This window comes from Rana temporaria, chromosome 6, assembly GCF_905171775.1.
Source record: "Rana temporaria chromosome 6, aRanTem1.1, whole genome shotgun sequence".
Classification (NCBI taxonomy): domain Eukaryota; kingdom Metazoa; phylum Chordata; class Amphibia; order Anura; family Ranidae; genus Rana; species Rana temporaria.
This window is the reverse complement of record NC_053494.1, coordinates 187,131,098-187,146,933: the sequence shown is the minus strand read 5'-3', so window position 1 is coordinate 187,146,933 and position 15,836 is coordinate 187,131,098. Positions and strand designations below refer to the sequence as shown.

The window sequence follows — 15,836 nt, the reverse complement described above, 5'->3', positions numbered from 1 at the left end:
GATACACTATATTGCCAAAAGTATTGGGACGCCTGCCTTTACACATACGAGCGAACACGAACACGAACCTTAATGGCATACCAGTCTTAGTCTTTAGGGTTTAATATTGAATTGGCCCACCCTTTGCTATAACAGCTTTAACTCTTCTAGGAAGGCTGTCCATAAGGTTTAGGAGTGTGTCTATAGGAATGTTTGACTATTCTTCCACAAGTGCATTTGTGAGGTCAGTGACATAGGAGCCAGAGGATGGAACTACATCATGCAGAGGACAACCTCAGTGTTCAACACTCCTGGAAGCGTCAAATACTAAAGATTCCGGCGGAGGCTGTAGAGGTATTCTACCAAGTCTATGAAAGCAGACAACCTCTTTTCATACCTCCCAAATAGATCACACAAGACTGCTGTATACGGGCATTAACAATGCAAAGAATGACGGTAGACAATAACTCGGAGAACCTGACCAGTAAGCTTTCAGCATTCTACAAAAGACAGATTCCTGAAAAACTGACTTCTCATTGGATTGCCCTGGAATAAAGTAGTATTCAAAATAGCCTCATCTACAATTCTTCATGCAAGTAGTAGTATCACTATAATAGTTTTTACAACTCTAAAGCCCCATACACACCATTAGATTTTCCAAAAACCATATAATTATGAGGTCAAACCTTAAAGGGTCATTAAAGGAAAAAAAAATGTTGCCTAAAATTAATGTCTGCAAGGTAGACCGACAGAATAGTGTAATGATTCTGTTAAAAAACAAGTAAATACCTATTAAATTCCTTCATCTATATCACCTCCGGCATTCTAGTTTCTGTTCTCTCATTCACTTCCTGGTTTGCGGCGCTCGTTCATGTAAGAACTAAATTTCCCAGTATGAATTGCAGCACGCCCAGTAATTCACACCTCCTTGAAGTCTCTAACACGTAGAGAGCGCCCTGCCACACAGATGTAGTTCCCAGGAGGGGGTGAGCATGTTACTAACCACCGCAGTAAAGCCTCTCGTCACTGTGGTCAGTAACAATCAGACAAGCAGGAAGTGAACAGAACAGAGAAGAAATAGAGCAACTTCTGAGCAAAAATGAACAATGAGGAAGTGAAAAGAAGAATGTCTGCAGGTAAAGGATCCTTTTCAACCCCTTTAAGAGTTTCAATGTGTATGCAATCAGTCAGGCCCTTGAACTACATGGTTTTGATCAATCTAAAAGACAAAAAATCTGCAGAAAATATAATAGTGTGTATGGGGCTTAACTCTACTGTACATTTTGACCTGCCTGGCCCTGTGAAAAGCATGGAACATGCATAAGGCACCTCACATTAGGTATCAAAATAAAGAAAGTACAAATCCATTACCCTTTCGTAACCCCCCCCCCCCCCCTTTTAGAATGTAAGCTCTATGAGCAGGGCCCTCCTGTACCTTCTGTATTAAACTGTACTGTAATTGTGCTGTCCTCAATCTACATCAGTGGTTCTCAACCTGTCTAGTGCTGTGACCCCTTGATAAAATTTCCCAAGTTGTGGGGACCCCTTACGGTAAAATTATTTTCCTATCGTGGGTTGTCGGCACCCAAGGTAAGACAAGTAATTTGCACCCCTAACACACGGACATTTAGCGCTCCCTGAGTCCCTTCCACTCGTACAATATTAGAACCCCTTATAGTACATTTTAGGATGTGCCACTGTTTCTCTTTGTTCTCCTTTCTTTCCCTTTTATCTCTCTCTCTATCTTTCTATCTAAATTTCTTGCTGGTTATCCCCATCCCTCTCGATTCTTCTTTCTTGTTCTTTCTCTCCCCTTTTCTTTGTTCCTCCCCCTCTTTTCCCCTTCCTTCCATGTATTCTCTATTTTTATTCATTCTCTTACTCCCTGGTGGGAAGTATGGTATCAGTGGCAGTGCTGGCGGGGAGTTGGGATTCAGTGGCAGTGCTGGCGGGGAGTTGGGATTCAGTGGCAGTGCTGGCGGGGAGTTGGGATTCAGTGGCAGTGCTGGCGGGGAGTTGGGATTCAGTGGCAGTGCTGGCGGGGAGTTGGGATTCAGTGGCAGTGCTGGCGGGGAGTTGGGATTCAGTGGCAGTGCTGGCGGGGGTTGGGATTCAGTGGCAGTGCTGGTGGGGAGTTGGGATTCAGTGGCAGTGCTGGCGGGGAGTTGGGATTCAGTGGCAGTGCTGGCGGGGAGTTGGGATTCAGTGGCAGTGCTGGCGGGGAGTTGGGATTCAGTGGCAGTGCTGGCGGGGAGTTGGGATTCAGTGGCAGTGCTGGCGGGGAGTTGGGATTCAGTGGCAGTGCTGGCGGGGAGTTGGGATTCAGTGGCAGTGCTGGTGGGGAGTTGGGATTCAGTGGCAGTGCTGGTGGGGGGTTGGGATCAGCCAACTTAGGTGCTCTTGATCAAGGTAATTTGCTGATCTGAGAACTGTAATGAGGATTTTTAAAGGCAACTCTAATCACAGGTAGTGTTACTCACTGTGTCTCTAACTTTGTGGTTTCTCGTAGCAGTGACACCTATGCTGAAATCAGCAGATAGGGTCTCCTCCAGCCCCTCCCACTTCACATTCTTCACCAGTCAGCTGACCTCTAGTCCCTGCCTCCCAGCTATCCCGTGAACTGAATGGACGGCTGTGAAGAGGCTGGAGTGGGCGGCCACAGGCTTCAGGAACAGCCAAGGTTTTGGGGACCCCTGGCAAATCCTCATTTGACCCCCAAAGGGGTCCCGACCCCCAGGTTGAGAGCCACTGCTCTATATTGTAAAGCACTGCGTAAACTGTTGGCGCTATATAAATTGTGTATACTAATAATAATAATAATAATAATAATAATAATAATAAGTACCAGTACTCAAGATGCATTTCAGCAATTTTTTGTAGATATATATATACTTCATATGAGGAAGGGAGAATTGCCAGTTTGATCTATAAAATACATTTTCCAACCACAATAAAATTGATGAAACGCATCTCTTTGGCACAAATCTCTTTCCTGCAACAATTCCCTGTGCCAAGGGAACTCCTTCCTGCTGGGCAATGTCTGTTCCTGTTGTGGGGGGGGGGGGGCTAATCACATGCATTCCACCAAGACCGTAGGCCCATTTCTCATAAGCACTTGCTCCCCTTTGTGTAGCCATCAATACAGGAGAAGCTGTGTATCAAACAGGTAGGTGGCATAAGTGGCATTTGTCGTCGGTGGAGGGCATCGCTACTGGGGAAATGCACTGGGAGTGACGAAAACCACCACACAAGTATTGTAATCCCAGCAGAGAGCATGCAACATGCTCCTAACAAGGGAAACCATGCTTTCCAGCGGCGTTGTTCCATAGACAGGAGTATGTGGTAATCTGCAGGAACGGAAAACACTGATCGATGATGTATACTAGCATATATGCATTTTACATACACTTTTTTGTTCATTATTGCAAAAGAACGGCATGTTAATGTACTTCTGCTTACCACTGGACAAAAAAAAAAGAAGAAAGATGGGCTTTTACTTCTTGATGGTGCTACTGCAAATCATAATTACTAAATGATGGCCTCAATTTGGATTTAAAAAAAAAAAAAAAAAAAGTAGCTGGAAAAAAGACCTGGTTTGCCTTTTCCATTAATTTCCATATGCTTCTGTCTTGTGTTGAGTAATAGGCTTCCGTCAATGCGATGAGCTAATGCCTGATATTTTGAAATCAGGACACACAACAATTACTGCAATTCTGACCCTGCTCATGTCAAATGACTACTGAAGTCAGTTTCTAAAAACGATTACACAAGAAATGAAAAAGCACATAATCATATTTTATAAGTAATACACATATTCATGTTTCTCTTACAAAATGCTTTATTTAGTAAGAGAAAATCTGGGGATTGCCAAATTATAAAAAAAATAAATGTTTTGCCTACCTAAGCGCTCGCTCACACTTGCTCAAAATACTGACGCTAATCAAGCGCTCCTATAGTGTTTATGCACGTTAATAGGTTTGGTTGATAAGCATTTAATAAGCATTAAAAACGCTCCCCCAAAAGCCATATGCACATTTGCGGCGGGGTTGACAATCGCTTTTGGATGGTAAAACCGCAAACACGCCTATAATAGCCGATTGGTAAGGAGGGGGCTGGGAAGCCGGTATGGCTGACAATAATAGAACAGTGTGCACACTGTTCTATTTATGGGTCCCTGACAGGTGTAGTGCATAAGCACTAATACGAAGCAGGTGTATGGAGAAACAGCCGTAATTCACAGGGCACTTCCGCGTTCCAGGCTGGAACGCACCTGGCGCCGGGCGATGACATCATCGCGCGGATGCCGTATGCACTCCAGCGTGGAACGCATTATGGCGCTGAAAGCGCCTGTTACACCCAGCCAGAGCCCAGACCTGAATCCGATTGAAAATCTGTGGGGTGATCTGAAGAGGACTGTGCAAAGGAGATAACACTCCAAATCTGTCAGATTGTGAGGGTATCGCAAAAGAAGAGTGGGCAAAATATTACCAAGCCAAGATGTGCCATGCTGATAGACTCAGACTCATACCCAAAAAGACTGAGTGATGTAATAAAATCAAAAGGTGCTTCAACAAAGTACTAGTTTAACCACTTGCCTACTGTGCACATACACCCCCTTCCTGCCCAGACGAGATTTTAGTTTCCGGCACTGCGTCGCTTTAACTGACAATTGCGCAGTCGTGCGACGTGGCTCCCAAACAAAATTGGCGTCCTTTTTTTCCCCACTAAATGGAGCTTTCTTTTAGTGGTATTTGATTGCCTGTGCGGTTTTTATTTTTTGGGCTATAAACAAAAAAAGAGCGTCAATTTTGAAAAAAAAAACACAATATTTTTTACTTTTTGCTGTAATAAATATCCCTTTTTTTAAAAAATATATTTTTTTTTCTCAGTTTAGGCCGATACGTATTGTAAATATTTTTGATAAAAAAAAAAAAAAATTCGCAATAACCTGGTTTGCGCAAAAGTTATATTGCCTACAAAATGGGGTACATAATGATTTATTTTTTTTAATTTTTTTTACTAGGAATGGCGGCGATCTGCGTTTTTTTTTTTGGGACTGCGACATTATAGCAGACACATCGGACACTTTTGACACCATTCACATTTATACTGTGATCAGTGCTATAAATATGCACCAATTACTGTATAAATGTGACTGGCAGGGAAGGGGTTAACACTATGGGGTGAGGAAGGGGTTAAATGTGTACCCTGCATAGTGTTTCTAACTGTGGGGGAAGGGGACTGACTGGGGGAGGTGACCGATCTGTGTCCCTATGTACAAGAGACACAGATCGGTCTCCTCTCTCCCTGACAGGACGTGGAGCTCTGTGTTTACACACAGAGCTCCACGTCCCCGCTCAGTTACTGGCCAATCGCGGGTGCCCGGCGGCCGCCGGGCACGCGCACCGTGTTCCCAGTGACGCGACGGGTGCGCGCGCACGCCCTAGAGACTTTAAATGACAGGACGTCATATGACGTCCTGTCAGAACAATAGAGCGTTCCGCCCGCCGTCATTTGACGGCGGGCGGGCGTCAAGTGGTTAAGGATGTGCCCACTTATGCAACCATATTATGATTTTTACCTTTCCTCCACCTAAAAGATATCAGTTTGTTTTTCAATTGAGTTGTATGGTTTATAGGTCGAATTAAAAAGGTGGAAAAAGTTCTAAAATTATTTAACTTTGTCTCATTTTAAAGCAGAGAGTTCCACCCAAAAGTGGAACTTCCGCTCATTGTACTCCTCCATTCCTTCGGTGCCACATTTGTCACCTTTCAGGGAGGGGGACAGCATACCCGTCTATCACAGGTATGCTTTCCCCACTTGCGGGAGCCTCATCTGTGGGTAATGACGTCATGGCTGGGGCTCCCTCCTCCTCCCTCAGCCGCCGTGCCAGTAGGAGAGAGGAGCGGAGCCTGGCGCGTGCGCAGTACGGTTCCCAGTGTGAAGCAGAAAGGCTACACAGCCGGGTTCCCATACTCGCAATGGAGGCGGCATGCACATATTGCGGTGCCGACATCGCTGAACTCTAGGACATGCAAGTGTCTGATTATTAAAAAAAAAGTCAGCAGCCCAGAGGCGATTCAGTTCGCATGTGCCGCGCTATATAAGTTTTTCATTCATTCATTCATTCATTCAGCTGCAGTATGTGCTTTTTATTTTTGCAGTGGTGGGCGGACCCCCGCTTTAACAGGGGTGTGTAGACTTTTTATATCCAATGTATATCCCATCCACTTTCAGATGCCAGAGTAACCAGATAATTAATGTTATTCATTGTACCTGTCAATGTTCATAATGTTAAAAGGGGTTGTAAAGGTACAATTTGTTTTCCCTAAATAGCTTCCTTTACCTCAGTGTAGTCCTCCTTCACTTACCTCATCCTTCCATTTTGCTTTTAAAATGTCCTTATTTCTTCTGAGAAATCCTCACTTCCTGTTCTTCCGTCTGTAACTCCACACAGTAATGCAAGGCTTTCTCCCTGGTGTGCAGTGTCGTGCTCGCCCCCCTCCCTTGGACTACAGGAGAGTTAGGATGCCCACTAACACACAGCTCCTCTCTCTATCTGCAACATAGAGAGCGTCCTGACTCTCCTGTAGTCCAAGGGAGGGGGCGAGCACGACACTCCACACCAGGGAGAAAGCCTTGCATTACTGTGTGGAGTTACAGACAGAAGAACAGGAAGTGAGGATTTCTCAGAACAAATAAGGACATTTAAAAGCAAAATGGAAGGATGAGGTAAGTGAAGGAGGACTGCGCTAAGGTAAAGGAAGCTATTTAAGAGAGAAAAAATAAAGGCTGCTCGGTGTGTTTATATGTGTAAATGTAGATTCCATACCTATAGGATATTTGTGGCACCTCTGAAGCTCGGCCAATAAACTCCTATATAGTTCTCATTCCCCAACCTGCCTCCATTTGCTAAACACTCGCTCTCAGCATGACAGAAATAAGCGCTCCCCCCAATTTAAAAGATGTGAATGTGCTAGGGCCAAAACAACTAATCGATTATGAAACTAGTTGTCAACTATTTTCATAATCGATTAATCCACCAGTTGATTAGTTGGCCTGCATATAGTATGCATTATTTGTTTACATATCAGGAAATACTGTGCAGCTCAGTACACCATCCATACATGTCACTAAGTGCCTGAGAATTTGTGAATGTGAAAGTGTGAGGAGCAATGCCTCATGGGACATGTAGTCCTGGGCAGGAAGTGAGTGGTTCTAAAGGCAGAAGTTTTTTTACCTTGCTATAGCGGCCGCTCTATACTATACTTTGCAGCTTGCTATTGAGGCACTCTGAAGGCAGGAGGAGCCAGAAGCATCGGTGAGGGACCCCAGAAGTGGAGGATCTGGGCTGCTCTGTGCAAAACCATTACAGAGCAGGTAAGCATAACGAGTTTGTTTAAAAAAAAAAAAAAAAAAAAAATCACTTTAAAGACACTGTGCAGGGAAGATCAGCATCTGAACCCAGAGACAGTGGAGGTAATAGAAGGCATTACAATTACTGTAGTTGGTTATTTATATTTACCATTGCATATGGATATTTAAGAATAAATTGCCTTTTTTTTACATATTAAATTGTACACCACACTTGTTTTTAAGATTATCCGCTTAGTCGATTAATCAAAACAATAATCGGCCAACTAATCGATTATGAAAATAATCGTTAGTTGCAGCCCTAGAATCCCCCCCCCCCCTCCCCCGGTTCAAAGCACTAGGGAGAGCACTTGCCCATGTATTTCTGGGAGAGAGCACCCAACAAATGGAGAGCCCCCAACAAATGGAGAGCCCCCAACAAATGGAGAGCCCCCAACAAATGGAGAGCCCCCAACAAATGGAGAGCCCCCAACAAATGGAGAGCCCCCAACAAATGAAGAGCCCCCAACACAACAAGGCAGGGTAGGGAATAAAAGTTTTTTTAGGCCAGGCTTTGGGGGTGCTGCAGGTGGCCTACAGATAATCTCTATATTTTAAAGCTAACCTACTGGGGCCCCTTACCTGCAAAGCAACTTTTACGTAAAAAAGGTACATTTTACCTTTAACAGACTCTTCAGAGTAACAATTCCCTGTATGTAAGAAAAGTGTCAACAAACAGGCGTTTTCTGGGCCAAAGCTACACCTACAGCCACGGACCAGTCTGGTCTGACCAAAAATTATAGGCTATGTGTTTGTTGTGAGATGGAATCTACTCCAAAGAGCAGGCTGAAGGCTGCCTGTACCTGGTGAGTGACATAAAGACCTATAAAAACATAAACGATATACAAACAGCACAGAGGTGGCTGTATGTGTAATGAGAGTTCTGCCGTTCTCAAGGTGGGGCACTCAGATTACAGACCATAAAGTACAAAGCATGGAAGCAGATAACATTCTCATGGTTTTTATCCCCGTTGGCGTTACATAAAGAAAGCTCTACAGCTTTGTACAGTGCCTTAAAGTATTCATACCCCTCAAAATGTTCTACATGTTACAATCAAAAAAACAAATGTATTTTATTGGCATTTTATATGATACCAACACAAAGTGGCACATAATTGAGAAGTGGAAGGAAAATCAAATTGTTTTCAAACTTCTTTACTAATAAATACCGTATTTATCGGCGTATAACACGCACCCTAACTTTAAGAGGGAAGTTTCAGGGAAAAAAACTTTCCACAGCCCCCTACGTATAACACGCAGGTACAGTTTACCCTCTTATTTCAGGGTAAAAAAGTGAAATACAGTATGTGAAAAGTGTGGCGTGCATTTGTATTTAGCCCCCTTTACTCCGATACCCCTAACTAAGGCCCCTTTCACACTGAGGCATATTTCATGCGTTTTAGCGCTAAAAATAGCGCATAAATAACGCCTGAAATAATCCTGCCCCAGCATTCTCAATATGAAAGCCCGAGGGCTAATACCGCACCACTAGTGGCCGAATACCGCCGCAATTCCGACGGTATAGCACCGCTAAAAATTGCGGCGCTATACCGCCATCGCACATCCTGCGCCAGTGTGAAAGAGGCCTAAAATCTAGTGGAACCAATTGCCTTCAGGTCCCCGGTCTGAAGCTCTGTGACCGCGCCCGCGATCGCCGCCGGTGTCCCGCGATCGGGTCACAGAGCTGAACGGGGAGAGGCAAGTGTAAACAAACCTTTCCCCGTCCTTCCTAGTGGCATGTCAGTGATCGTCTGTTCCCTGTCATAGGGAACGACGATCAGTGACGTCACACGCCCAGCCACGCCCCCCCTACAGTAAGCATTACACACTAGGGCACACCTAACCCCTACAGCGCCCCCTAGAGGTTAACCCCTTCACTGCCATTTTCATAGTAACCAGTGAATTTTTATCAATGAGAAGGGTCCAAAAAATTTGTCATAAGTGTCCGCCATAATGTTGCAGTCATGATAAAAAAAAACGCTGATCGCCACCATTAGTAGTAAAAAAAAAAAAAATAATGAGAAAAATGCAATAAAACTATACCCTATTTTGTGGACGCCAAAACTTTTCCTCAAACCAATCAATATACGCTTATTTGCGAATTTGTAGAAGAATACGTATTGGCCTAAACTGAGGAAAAAAATATGTTCTTTTATATATTTTGTGGGGATATTATAGCAAAAAGTACAAAATATTGTTTTGTTTTTTTTCAAAATGTACGCTCTATTTTTCTTTATAGCGCAAAAAATAAAAAATACCACCAAAAGAAAGCTCTATTTGTAGAAAAAAAAACAACAACACACCAATTTTGTTTGGGAGCCACGTCGCACGACCGCGCAATTGTCAGTTAAAGCGACGCAGTGCCGAATCACAAAAAGGGGCCAGGTCCTTTAGCTGCATATTGGTCCAGGGCTTAAGTGGTTAAAAGGGACTAGACACAGCTGATCACATCGTAAAGGGCCGCTGTGATTGGCCCTTTACCATGATCACAGAGAGGGCCGGGGGGGGGGGGGGGGGGGAGTGGTTCTGGGAGGACATCCATGGACGCCCTTCTTGAACGAGAGAGCCGCACTGTAGCCGTCTTTCTGCTATAGCACGGGTCTGAGGTGGTTAAAGTATACCTGAAGTCATTTTTTTAGTTTTAATAAAGTGGAGGGGGATTGGAACACCTGTCAGTTTTTATTGCGGTCTGTGCCCCCATAAAGGAAGATTGACTCTCTATATTTGTCATGTTTACCTTTATCACTAGAGCTACACAAACATTTCGCCTGAAAATGGTGTTACCGCCAATGAGAGAAAAAGGTCCCGATAATGGTACCAAAAACGCGTGGCGATCCTGCCGTAAATTCGTTGAAACTTTGCCATCATTTTTTTTTACTGCAAATTCACAGCAATTTGGGGATTATTTTACTGCATATAGTGTTTTTTTCATAGGTCATGTGATTCAAAAAAATATATAAATATATATATATAAAAATTAAACTAATTTTCTGCACCAAAATTTCCATTCAGTGCACCTCTAATTATCACTGAGAGCGAAAGAATATCCCAAATTTTGGGTTTAAACCAGAACAGGAATACAGAGGAGATCTTCAAACAGGGGCACTAGATCTGGTGACAACCAGGGATTCTCTTACTTTGGAGGGATTTCCTCTCACTTCCTGATAGGAGTAAAAAAAAAACAAAAACGGTTCAGATCGTTCCTCGGATCAGAGTCACGGATCGTACCATTTTTCGGATCACCACCATATATAGTACCCACTGTAATATCCACATCATCTCCCCCCACTGTAATATCCACGTCATTTCCCCCCCCACTGTAAAGTCCACATCTCCCCCCCCCCCCCCACTGTAAAGTCCACATCTCCCCCCGTCAGTGCGCACCGCTCTGGGGAGCTCACCTAGGCCGCCGCCGCCAGGTGTACCAAGATGGCCGCCGCTCTGGAGCTAGGCCGAAGCTGTGGCCTTTCCTATGGCCGCAATCTGCGGATTGCGTGGTGCAGTTGACCTCTAGTGGCTGGTCCGGTTGCATTTACTCATATTTGATATTTCTTTGACCAGCAACTCTTTGGATCAATATTCATAATGATTCTGTAAAAAGCCACACACATACCAGACGGTGACTGCGCTGTCCAGTCAGATCTCATCAACCCAAAACAGAACAGATGGACAACTACAGTATGTCCTACACCAGGGGTGCCCAACCAGTGGCCACATGTGGCCCGCGATCTCCTGCTCTGGAATGTATGGTTGGCAAGCCCTGATTGCATGATGCTTACCTGCCATCCCAGAGCATCAGTGTTGCGAATAAAGCCTGCGGTAGCGGGAAGCAAGCGGCTTTTCATACACCACACCTGCAGGATATAATAGACGTCTATGGCAAAGTGCAGCTAACCAGTGGGAAAACCACAGGTACAACAATGTGCCACACCCACAGTGTGGGTAGACCGCAGACCATCAGTGTAAAAGCAGCCTTGGGCTCCTTTCAAACGATTGGTCCGACCCAATCGGACCCTCTATTCACCTCTATGGAGCAGGAGATGTAAACATACTTGTGTCCGTTTACACCTGCCAGAGGGCCCATAGAGTAGTTGGGCTGTGTCTGCTTTGCATATGCAGACTAGACACAGACCTGTCATCTGCCCACTCCGTTCATTGTGGCCCACGACTGGTTACTACATCGCTTAAGTGGCCCTCAGCCTTCAAAAGGTTGGGCGCCCCTGTCCTACACACTCATTCCGGGCAGCTTTGGCCCTTAGATGTGATATACAAAGCCAGTGCCCATCAAATACAATGATGTTTTCAGTAAACGATGTACATAACCCTGATTACATCACTGGGACGGAGGTAAGGAATGGAATGAACACTGAAGGGTTTTATTTAAACATTTCCTTGACATGTTGATGAGGAAGGAAAGGAGGAAACCAAAGAAAACAAAATAGAAGTAGATTAAAGCGGGAGTTCACCCGAAAAAATTTTTTTAACATTAGATTGAGGCTCATTTTGTGAAGGGGAGGCTCATTTTGTCAAGGGGAATTGGGTAGTTTTTTTAAAAACTAAGCTGTACTTACCGTTTTAGAGAGCGATCTTCTCCGCCGCTTCCGGGTATGGGCTGCGGGACTGGGCGTTCCTATTTGATTGACAGTCTTCCGACAGGCTTCCGACGGTCGCATACATCGTGCCACGAGTAGCCGAAAGAAGCCGAATGTCGGTGCGGCTCTATACGGCGCCTGCGCACCGACGCTCGGCTACTTTCGGAAAATCGTGACGCGATGTATGCGACTGTCGGAAGCCTGTCAATCAAATAGGAAGGCCCAGTCCCGAAGACCATACCCGGAAGCGGCGGAGAAGATCACTCTCTAAAACGGTAAGTACTGCTTCGATTAAAAAAAAAACTAACCGATTCCCCTAGACAAAATGAGCCTCAATCTAATGTTAAAAAATTAACTTTTCGGGTGAACCTCCACTTTAAATTGCAGCTTTAAGCAGTACATCACCTCAACGTTTCTTCTTCTATTACCATTCAGATAAAGGCAGAGCCCCCCTCACTTGGCACTCACATTCAGCAAGTGCACTAAAAATGCCCATCTCAGGATCTACAGAACAGAAACAGGTGAGGATCTCCATTATAGTTTAATAGAATGCTTGTAAACACAGATAAAGCAGGTCATTCTTTTCCTAATAAAAATGGAGTTCCACTTTAAATTGCTCCCTGGCTCTACAATTATTTGGCCACCCTTCAATGAATGTTCCTTATCCATTAGGAAGCCTGTTCCATTAGGACAGACAGAGCCGGCTGTTACCCTTCTATGGTGAATACGACATTTATAGGGACAGCCCTTCAAAATCCAAGATATTTATGAGGAGGCTCTTAAAAACCAGGGACATTCATGGTGATGGCCTTGAAAAGCTATGGGGAGAATAACTAAAAACCAGGAACACCGATAGACACGCTCCAATAAAACCAGGAACACCGATAGGCACGCTCCAATAAAACCAGGAACACCGATAGGCACGCTCCAATAAAACCAGGAACACCGATAGGCACGCTCCAATAAAACCAGGAACACCGATAGGCACGCTCCAATAAAACCAGGTACACCGATAGGCACGCTCCAATAAAACCAGGAACATTAGAAACTAATTTATTTGATCCACTGCAGATTTTGTAAGTTTTCCCTCTTACAAAGAAATTAAGGGACTATAATTGTTATCATAGGTGTATTTTAAATGATAGACATAAAATCATTCCAAAATCCAGAAAAAAAAAAATTATATAGATTAAGTTGCAGTTCAGCGAGTAAAATAAGTATTTGATCCCCAATAAAAACATGACTTAGGTCTTAGATTCAGATAAATCAGCGGATCTTTAGATCCGCGTAATTTATCCGATTTAAGATACGCCGCCGCAAGTTTTAGAGGCAAGTGGGTAATTCACAAAACACTTACCTCAAAACTTGCAGCGGCGGATCGTAAATCCCCCGGCGGAATTCAAATTCCGCGGCTAGGGGGAGTGTAGTATTTAAATCAGGCACGTCCCCGCGCCGATTTAAATGCGCATGCGCCGTCCGCGAATTTTCCCGGCGTGCATTGCTCCCAATGACGTTGCTAGGACGTCATTGGTTTCGGCGTGAGCGTAACTTACGTCCAGCGCTTTTGTGAATCGACGTACGCAAACGACGTAAAAAAAAAAAAAATTGACGCGGGAATGACGGCCATACTTAACATTGGCTGCGCCTCATCGAAGCAGGGGTAAGTGTACGCCAAGAAAACGCTTACGTAAACGACGTACGTTCGTGAATTGCCGTATCTCGCTGATTTGCATATCCTCGCCGTAAATCAGCGAGAACGCCCCCAGCGGCCATTTTTAAATTGCAGTTAAGATCCGACGGTGTAACACAGTTACACCTGTCGGATCTTAGGCATATCTATGCGTAACTGATTCTATGAATCAGGCGCATAGATACGACCGGCCTAAGTCAGAGATGCGACGGTGTATCAGGAGATACACCATCGTATCTCTTTGAGAATCTGGCCCTTAGTACTTAGTGGAGAAACCCTTGTTGGTAAGCACAGAGGTCAGACGTTTCTTGTAGTCGGTTACCAGGTTTGCGCACATCTCAGGAGGGATTTTGGAGATCTTTTTAAAAATCATTTAGGCCCCTTTCACACTGGGGCGGTTTGCAGGCCTTAATAATAGCACTTGCAAACCGACCTGAAACAACGGCTGCTGTTTCTCCAGTGTGAAAGACGGAGGGCTTTCACACTGGAGCGGTGCGCTAGCAGGACCGCTCCAAAAGTTCTGCTAGCCGCATCTTTGGAGCGGCGAGAGGAGCGGTGCGTTTACCACTCCTCCATCGCTTCTTCCCATTAAAAGCAATGGGAAACCGCGGCTATACCGCCGGCAATGCGCATTAACCCTTTTTCGGCTGCTAGCGGGGGGTAAAACCGCACCGCTAGCGGCCGAACACCGCCACAATTCCGACGGTAAAGAGCTGCTAAAAATAGTGGCGCGTTACCGCCACCGCACCTCCTGCCCCAGTGTGAAAGGGGCCTTGTAGGGATGACCCTTTAAATCTAGGGACATCCTTTGAAAACCAGGAACATTTATGGAGGAAGGCCCTTGAAAATCATGGACACCTATGGGGACAATCTTTGAAAACCTGGGAGTTCTGAGGAAAAACCCTTCAAATCCATGGACATTTCCTAGGATGGCCCTAGAAAAGAGGAACAATTCCTGAGACAACCCTTTGAACGCAGGAACATTTAGACCCCTTTCACACTGGGGAGCTTTTCAGGCGTTTCAGCAATAAAAATGGCGCCTGGAAAAAAAGTCCTGCAAGCAGTATCTTTGGGGTGGTGCGGGAGAGGCGTATACAGCGCTCATCCGCCACCTCTGCCCATTGAAATGAATGGGCAGCACTGCCAAATCGGCGGCAAAGCGATTAGGCCGCAATACGGGTGTCATTAACCCTTTCTTTGGCTGCTAGCGGGGATTAAAAGTGCCCCGCTAGTGGCCGAATAGTGCCGCTATAAAAGCAGTAAAGCGCTGTTAAAACTAGCTGTGTTTTACCGCCAACGCCCGCACCGTCCCAATGTGAAAGGGGTCTTAAAGGGGTTGTAAAGGTACAATTTTTTTCCCCCTAAATAGCTTCCTTTACCTTAGTGCAGTCCTCCTTCACTTACCTCATCCTTCGATTTTGCTTTTAAATGTCCTTATTTCTTCTGAGAAATCCTCACTTCCTGTTCTTCTGTCTGTAACTCCACACAGTAATGCGAGTCTCTCTCCCTGGTGTGGAGTGTCGTGCTCGCCCCCTCCCTTGGACTGCAGGAGAGTCAGGATGGCCTCTACGTTGCAGATAGAGAAAGGAGCTGTGTGTTAGTGGGCGTCCTGACTCTCCTGTAAAAAACTGTACCTTTGCAACCCCCTTTAAGGGTATGGATGTAGAAAACCCAAGATATTTATGGGGAACCACCTAGATAACCAGGGACATTTATGGAGACAGTACTTGAAAGACAGGGATTGGGACAGGGATTGGGACAGCTCTTGAAAGACAGCGATTGGGACAGCTCTTGAAAGACAGGGATTTAAAAAAGGATGACCCTTGAAATCCAGTCAGATATTTAAAAAAGGGACATCCTTCAAAAACCAGGGACATTTATGGGACAGCCCTTGAAAATCATGGACACCTTTGAAGACAGTCTTTGAAAACCAGGACAATTTCTGAAAACAACCAAGGACATTTCCAAGGAAGGCCCCATTTAAAAAGGAGGGACATTTATAGGAATGACCCTTGAAAAAGCAGGAATATTTATAGGGTCAGTCCTTGAAAACCTGGGACATTTATGGGGACATCCCATGAAGACCAGGAGCTCATATTTGCATGACACTTCAAAATAGGAGCAGTGATGAGGACAACTCTTCAAAACCCAAGTAGGACACT

General features: G+C 44.9%; 1 protein-coding gene across 1 annotated transcript in view; it reads right to left on the bottom strand.

Moving 5' to 3' along the window:
* STAM2 (signal transducing adaptor molecule 2) overlaps nt 1-15,836 on the bottom strand; it is a 64,485-nt gene that overhangs the window by 43,879 nt on the left and 4,770 nt on the right. The window lies entirely within an intron of this gene.